Below are 8384 nucleotides of genomic sequence, written 5' to 3'. Positions count from 1 at the left end.
ACTCGCTCACAGCTTTAATGCCAGTCGCTCACAACGTAGAATTTCTGCTCACCAGACTCCACAGCTTAGAGGGAGCATTGGTGGTCACTACAGCTGTAAAGGTTGCCAGCCTCCAGGTCGGCTCAGAGATTGCCCAGAAATTACAAATGATCTCCAGGCTGCAGAGATCAGTTTGCCAGGAGAAAGTGGCTGCTTTGGAGGGTGGACACACTATGGCATTAAAGCCCGCTGAGGTCCCTCCTCATACCCCGCACTCCCCAGACTCCACCCCAAATCTCCAAGAATCTCCCAACACCAAGTTGGTAACCCTAGCTATATTGTTTCCCCCTTGCTCTCTTCTCTGCTGCTGCTGCTGTGGTGTAATATTAACACTTTGTTTTCATCTCATGGGGAAGGAGAGTGAGAGATGGGAGCCAGAGGCCGGGAGACAAATATGCTGTCCCTTTAATAAAGGCTTAATGTATGGAAATGAGCCAGTGAAGGTTTTGACTGGGCAGTTTTTCTTCCCCAGACATTTGGCAATCCATTGGTGCCCGAGGAATGAAGGAGGCTGGAAGAGCACAGGTGTTTAAGCGCATACATCTCCTCTTTTCATGTGGCACATTGCAGGAGGAAAACCCCGGAGCAGCCGTGGAGAACCCTGGACGCCCTATAAAAACCTGCTTAAAATGGTGTCTATTCCTTCGGGATTTTTCTCCAAGAAAAGGAGAGCCAAATCTTACCCTTTTCTAGCCCCCGGAGGTTTCTGTTGTGCTCTTTACTACCTGCATGTCCATAACTGCCAAGGGTCAGCACTTACTCTTGAGCAGATCCCCTAGCAGGGAATCATCTAGCCTCCAGCTTGACATGGCAGGGAAGCCTCCTTCCTTGGGAACAGCAATTCTTTGGCTCTAAACCACTTTATGAGAGCCAGTTTGGTGTAGTGGTTAAGTGCGTGGACTCTAATCTGGGAGAACCGGGTTTGATTCCCCACTCCTCCACTTGCACCTGCTGATGTGACCTTGGGTCAGTCACAAGCTCTGGCACAGCTGCCCTTGAAAAAGAGCAGTTTGTGTCAGAGTTCTCTCAGCCCCACCCACCTCACAGGGTGTCTGTTGTGGGGAGGGGAAGGGAAAAGGAGTTTGTAAGCCGCTCTGAGACTCCAAGTGAAGGGCGGGGTATAAATCCAATCTCTTCTTCTTCTTCTTCTCTTTTACTCCCGGAGGGAAAGGAGGCAGAGAAGATGCAGCTCTTTCCCCCTACAAGTGCAAGGCGCTAACCCACAAGCTGCTCTGTGGTTTGCATTTCAAAATAGCCTTCCAGTTACATGCCCTTGGTGGGGAACTGCTAACCGATCTGCCGCCTCTTTCTGCCATGTCACGGCGGCAAGCTCATGGGCGAGAAATTTCCAAGCAAAATTTCTGTCTAGCCAGCTGCTTAATAATGTGCTGATCTTCTAGTGCTAAAACTCAGAGGAGGGGGCCATGGCTCAGTAGTCGAGAGTCTGATCTGCATGCGGCGTGGCTTAGGCTTGCCAACCTCCAGGGGGCACCTGGAGATCTCCCGCAATTACAGTTGCTCTCCAGACGACCAAGATCAGTTTCCCCTGTAGACAGGGTTGCCAGGTCTGGGTTGGAAAATACCTGGGGACTTCGGGGGGTGGATCCGGGAGAGGGTGGGGTTTGGGGAGGGGAGGGTAGATTACTGTAATGTGTTTTGGGGGGCTGCCTATGAAGACTGTTTGAAAACTACAACTGACTCCCCCCCATGCAGTTGATTCATATAAGGTTGCCAACCTCCAGGTGGGGCCTGGGGATCTCCCAAAATCACACCTGATCCCCAGGCTACTGAGATCAGTTCCCCTGGAGAAAACGCCTGCTTTGGAGAGTGGACTCTATGGCATTTCACCCTGCTGAGGTCCCTCCCCTTCCCAAACCCCGCCCTCCCCAGGTTCCACCCCCACCCCAAATCTCCAAGAATTTCTCAACTCAGAACTAGAAACCCTAACGCCCAGGTTCTCTTTCTGACATCTCCAATTTAAAGGATCAGGGAATAGGTGACATGAAAGACCTCTACCTGGGACCCCGGAGAGTCACTTCCAGACAGAGTAGACCAGGCTGGCCTTGTGTGGATGGGCCGTTGCTCAGTGGTAGAGCACCTGCTTTGAAGACAGAAGGCCCCTGGTTCAGTCCCCAGATCGTTATTATTATCATCGTATGGCATTGTGTGTAGAGTAGCCAGGAGATCTTAAGATTGTCTGGCAGCAAGAAGTTCTAGCTTCTAAGATGGACAACACTTGTGGCTGCATTAACTGATCGAAAGAAAAAGGACAAACTGATGTGGATGTATCTGTGGGGTTTCAGTTCCACAGATCTTAAAAAGCCACCCAGGCAAACACCCCTCTCCATCAGTCTGATAGTTTGTTCAAGACAGGGTGGTACAGGTAGAAAACAAAACTGTATAACCTGGGCAATCCAGCAACATTGTCTGCATAGGTAAAGGTGAATGTTCCCTTGCTCGAAAGCCAGTCGAATCCGACTCTAGGGTTGCGGTGCTCATCTCCATTTCAAAGCCGAAGAGCCAGCGCTGTCCAAAGACGTTTCCGTGGTCATGTGGCCGGCATGACTAAACACCAAGGCGCACGGAACGCTGTTACTGAAGTGGTACCTATTTATCTACTTGCAATTTCTTGCTTTCGAACTGCTAGGTTGGCAGGAGCTGGAACTAGAGACAGGAGCTCACTCCGTCATGCGGCACACTCAGGTCTCGAACTGCTGAACTACCGACCTTCCACAGCCTGCAGTTCAGCATCTTAACCACTTGAGCCACCGCAGCTCATGCATACATGACACAAAATAAGACCTGCTGAGCCAGTGTGGTGTAATGGGCACTGTATCGGACAACGACTTGGGAGACCCAAGTCCAAATCCCCACTCTCCAAGTCAATTTGGTTCAGCTACCACTACCTTCAGCCTGATTACAGCCGTTTTGCGGACGACAAAACAGAGCAGGCAAGAACATGAAACTGCCTTATGCCAGTTGGCTATCCAGCTCGGTACTATCTATGCTGACAGGCAGTGGCTCTCCAGGATCTCAGATCACCCACTATTTGATTTTTCTAACTGGAAAAAACCGAGGATTGAATCTGGGACCATCGGCCTTCAGAGGAGATGCTCTGTCAATCAACCCTCACCAGTCACCTACACTGTGCTGACTGCTTTGAAGGAAGAGCAGTATACAAACAAATCTGGCATGGAGTAGCTAGATCCATCTCATGTATTGCTTCCTTGATACTTCCAGAAACACCTGCAACTTCAGGCTACCTGGGTAGGACAGAATGCCTGGTGTCTGTCCCACTGGTGCAGAGGTGCTCTGTAAGGACATGGGGAAGCTCTGCATACGTGGCTGGGAGTGACATGGGACCAACACGGGGTCAGCAATAGGGTTGCCAACCTCCAGGTGGGGCCCAGAGATATCCTGGTAATACAGCTGACCTCCAGACAGCAGAGATTAGCTCCCCTGGAGAACATGACTGTGGTCAAATGTGCCATTTGGCATGGTCAGGAAGCTCTCCTATTCCATCCGTTGGTATTTGGCATGGAATTGCTCAATCACACATCCCAGTATAATCTGTTTTGCTGCAGGCGCAGCCCGTCACTGCGCAATCAGATGGCACATTCAGGCGAGTGGAGGGGGTAGCCTTTTTTGTGCACATGCGCATAAACAAGGAATCAAACTCCCGCTTGAAGAGTTCTCCATGGAGTTCTCCATGGACCAATTAAGCGGTTATGCACATATCGCTAAGCTGGGGGGAAATGGCGCTAAGTTGGGATGGACCGAGCAGTCCATCCCGACAGCCTGAGCGTGCGCTTTAGTGATCAGACTAGGGAAAATCTGTCCGTGGCCCATTGGCAAGTGTTAGGACTGTTTCTGTGGCGGGACCGGCACGACTGTGGGACCTTTCCCAGATGTTGCAGTCTGATCATGCACTTTATATCAGTCAGGCATTCGCAGCTAAGTTGGACCTAAAGGCACGTCTGACCACAGCCCATGACTGCTTTGGAGGGTGGACTCTGTGGCACTGTACCCTGGTGAGGTCCCTCCCCTTCCCAAACCCTGCTCTTCCCAGACTCCACCCCCCAAATCTCCAGGTATTTCCCTACCTGAGCTGGCAACCCTGGTCAGCAATCTTACCATTCTGGATAATGTCAGAAGCAGGACACACAGGCAGAACTGGTGGAGGAATTAGGGCAGCTGAGCGTATAAGAAAACACTGCCAGATGGGAAATCGTGCCTTCAGTGGGGCTGCAGAATGGGGTTCAGCCATCCTCAGAGATGATACTGAGTTGTTTGGTCTCAAGTTGCTAGCAGGTGCAAGTAACTCACTGCCAAAACCGTGCTGCAGCTTCCTTTCCATTGTTCTCTCTCCCAGCTCCCCAGTGAAAGCTCTCTGGGGATTCCAAAGGGCTTGCTAAATGAATCTGTTATCTGAAAGGCAAAACAGGGTCTTGAAGCCCCAGAAAGACCATCAGATTGATTGCGGCCTAGGATGCCATGGGACAGAAGCCAGCTTTGTCCACTGCACCTCATGATGCAGCCATTCTGTAGGCGTAAGGGAAATTGCTTTCGTGTACATTAATGTCAAGACGTCTCACCATTTATATTTCAAAGACATAATTCAGATTCCGTTGCCGGGGTCTGTAGCCAGCCCCACTGCATCCCAGAGCCAGTAGTGATTGATGACACCCAACCTGCTCCTTCCAAGCGGCAAACGTTTCCTTTTAAAATGAAAGCGTCTGCATCTATATAAAAAAGAAAGAAAACTAGCTCAGAGCCAGTTCTGGCTTCTTCCTCCCGCAAATGCTGAAGGGCTGCTTGGCCCCTAAAAACCTCTGGCTCGGTGCTGAATGCCGGGCGTTGATCTGAAAGGCTGGTTAATGAGATTGTGCATAAGTAACGCTTTAGCCATCCAGTCATTTCTTGTTTGCTTTGAAAGCCACAAAACCCCCGAAAGGGAAATGGTGGAGAATAGTGGGAGGACGGTGACAAGAAACCTCATGACCTCATCCTTTCCGCCTCGTGAGGATTGGCTGGCTGATGTCTGGGGTAGAGTTTAAATTCCAGAGGGCTGCAGATGGCAGGCAGAGGCAGAGGAGGCAAGGCAGACACAGCATCTTTGGAGCACGTGATCCTGGTGTTCCTTGGAGCAGACTTCTTGCCTGAGACGACGCCCCGTCAGATCCAGATAAGGTAGCTGCCTTTTCTTCTTAGCTATCAACTTTGGCTGTGTTGTGCTTTCATTAAGATGAAAAGCAGGCTGGAGGGGGGGGCAGCTGGGAGAGCTTTTTAATATTGCAGCAGAGTCGAGAGAACTCAGGGCAGACTATTGAATTTTACTTTCCAACCCTTGTTGTCTGCACCGGGAGAATATTTAAACCTACAGGAAGGGAGAGGTTTTACAAGAGGGAGTTGGGCTGAACAGAAATGGTTTTAAAATCTCTTCCTGCAGTTTTGCCACTGACAATTTCTTGCACCACCCATCCCTAAATTTCTAAAACACTGAGGTTGAGGGGTTCAAAGCCAGGCAGGAAGTCAGATTCTGGGTTCTGGAAACTGGGGATGCCAAATGTTTTTTTTCTTCCAACTAGGGCTACTATGGATGGTGAGTGACTTGCACAATGTGCAGAAATGTGGCTAATGCAACTTTTCTGATCAGCATCTCCATGCTAGGGAAAGCCTCATTCGCTGACTCTCTGGCTTTCTTGCAAAGACACAAGAATCTTATTATGAAAAAGCACTGGCAACGATATGGGCTGCCACATATTTTGTTAGTCTTTCAGGTGTTTCTGGACTCTTGCTCTTTTCTACTGCCACAGACAGACTAACACGGCCACCCATCTTGATCTAACAATATGGGCAGTCCTTATCTCTAGCCTCAGAGACACAGGGGCATGTGATGATCATTCAGAGACACTGTATTGGCCTCCTTGGCTTGCCATACGCATGGCATTGCAGTTCAGCCTTAATTACCTTACGTTCCACACCCTAGTCTTCTCTTGGCGTTTTCTCTTGCTTGCAGCTGTTTGAAGGGTTTTGTATCTATGGAACTGCAATAAATCTCATGTTTTTTTTATTTTTTGGAAGCAGTCTCTCTTTTCAGAGGACATATCACTTTGCACATGCTCAGGGACACTTCATTATTACCAATGCTTTGTATGAGGCTCAGATTATGCTCTATCAGACCATGCCTGATAAAGGGAGCACTGCCTCTCGAAAACTTATACCCTGCAAATCTTGTGGTCTCTTGGGTGCTACTGGATTCGAGTTGAGCTCTCCCACTGTGCACCAGCCCTGCTACTCTCCTGAAACGAAAACCATGCCAGTTGCTCTAACATTATTATTCACACACCGTCTCTTTAATCAATTATGTGTTTTTTGCTAAAAGCCAATTTAGTTCCCTAGCTTTTAAGCTCCAAAAGGTATGGTTATTCTCCCACCCATCCACCCCCGCTCTTCAAGAGCTCACTTAGATACGTTTTGATGCAATGCTCTGACATCGTTTCTCTTTGTGTACCGGAGTATTGGAGCTCATTAACCTTTGTTAGCAGAAGGGCAAACACTGTAACCTGTGCCAATCCCCCCATCAGCCTGGCTAATGTTCCATCATGATTCATCAGTTTCTGATATTCCTGAGCCCTGATTCATCGTTTTTTTTTCCTCCTGCAGAGTCAGCTGAGTCCTGGTTTCTTTCCTGACTTAGAACATTTGTCTCGCTGTCTTTAAATGTCTTGGAAGGAAGGATGAATCAATCATAAAACCTGTTTACAGGACTAGCAGAAAGCCTGTTTTTTTAAATTCCATTTCTAGTCACATTAAGGTTCAAGGAGATCAGAGGGAGAAAATCAGCTTGTTGTACCGCCAGAAAAACCCCATGGAAAGCATCCCTTTTTGCTGGAATTTCTATGAAGTTTTATATCCTCTGCCACATTTTATAACTGAATCGGCTTTTATAAGCCCTTCTCATCAGCTTCGCTATCCCGCCGTGGTGCAGTGGTGTGTCATTTCTGGGACAGTCTGGAAATGCCGCATTCATCTCCCAGATCTAAATTAAAATTAGCCCCGCTTCTTCTGGAATAAGCAATAAAAAGCATAGTTAAGTAAGAGTAATTTGCACTGAGCTCCGACTTGAATGGCCCAGGCTAGTCCAGTCTCATCAGATCTTGGAAGCTAAGCAAAGCCAGGCCTGGTTAGTACTTGGATGGGAGACCACCAGGGAATGTCCTGGGTTGCTATGCAGAGGCAGGCAATGGCAGACCACCTCTGAATGTCTCTTGCCTAGAAACCCCCATGAGTGTTCACCAAGTCAGCTGCTAGGTTGCAGTCCAGTAGCATCTTGGAGACCAAAATTCTTGGGGGGGGGCATAAGCTTTTGAGAGGCCAAGCTCCCTTCATCATAACTCAGCTGTGACGCGACAGCACTTTCCTCCACCACCAATCTGAATGGAGGAAAAATCCTTTTTCTGGTCTGGTAAACCTTAAACGTCATATGAAGACTGAATCTCACTCTTCACACCATTCACCCAGCAGCACCAAACCATGACATTCCATAAGATGCTTAGAAAACGAATAGCGTTATGTGACTTGAGCAAGTGAGCCAAGCTACATACTGGGAAAATGCATTTTTGCTTTACCAGCTTTCTATGATAAAGTGCTCTGTGTTTATTTGCCTAGGATGTTACTTATATTATTTGTCAGCTCTTTTTGGCTCATTGGTAGAAATCAGGGAACCCTCCATCCTCCTAGCTCAGAATCGTCAGCCCTGACTGGCAACTGCGCTCCAGGATCGAAGGCCAAGGAGAGTCTTTGCCAAGACCTGTTACCTGAGAGTTCAAGGACTTAATCCTGCACCTTCTGCATACAAAGCGTGTGCGAAGCGTCTAATCCAAAGCCCCTCCCTTGACATTTCTGTGACTTTTTTGTAAAGTGCTCTTCCTCAGGTAGAGTGGCCAGCTCTGGGTTGGGAAATCCCCGTAGATTTGGGGGAGGAGCCTGGGGACGGAGGGGTTTTGGCAGGGGAGTCACCTCAGGTGGATATAATGCCACAGAGTCCACCCTCCAAAGCAGCCATTTTCTCTGGGGGAACTGATCTCTGTTGTGTGGAGATCAGTTGAAATTCCGGGAGCTTCCCAGGCCCCACCTGGAGGCTGGAAGCCCTAAGACACGTCAGCTTGGAAAAGCTGAGTCACCCATGGAAAATGTTAAACTCTGATCCAAACATTAAGACATTATATTAGGGTTGCCAGCCTCCAGTTGGGGCCTGGGGATCTCCCGCTTTTACCACTGATCCCCAGCCAACAGAAATCAGCTCCCCTGGAGAAAATGGCTGCTTTGAAGGGTGGACTCTG

The 8384-nt window shown here is 48.9% G+C and overlaps 1 protein-coding gene across 1 annotated transcript in view; it reads left to right on the top strand.

Moving 5' to 3' along the window:
• Window positions 1–5127: 5127 nt before the first annotated feature.
• SPP1 (secreted phosphoprotein 1) overlaps window positions 5128–8384 on the top strand; it is a 12749-nt gene continuing 9492 nt past the window's right edge. Inside the window, exon 1 of the mRNA XM_015411327.1 lies at window positions 5128–5229. The gene's annotated coding sequence lies outside the window, so the exon portion shown is untranslated. The remainder of the gene's footprint in view (window positions 5230–8384) is intronic.

Source organism: Gekko japonicus, unplaced genomic scaffold (assembly GCF_001447785.1).
Source record: "Gekko japonicus isolate JY-2015 unplaced genomic scaffold, Gekko_japonicus_V1.1 scaffold2292, whole genome shotgun sequence".
NCBI lineage: Eukaryota > Metazoa > Chordata > Lepidosauria > Squamata > Gekkonidae > Gekko > Gekko japonicus.
The sequence above is the reverse complement of the archived record's forward strand: the minus strand, read 5'-3'. Positions and strand labels throughout refer to the sequence as shown.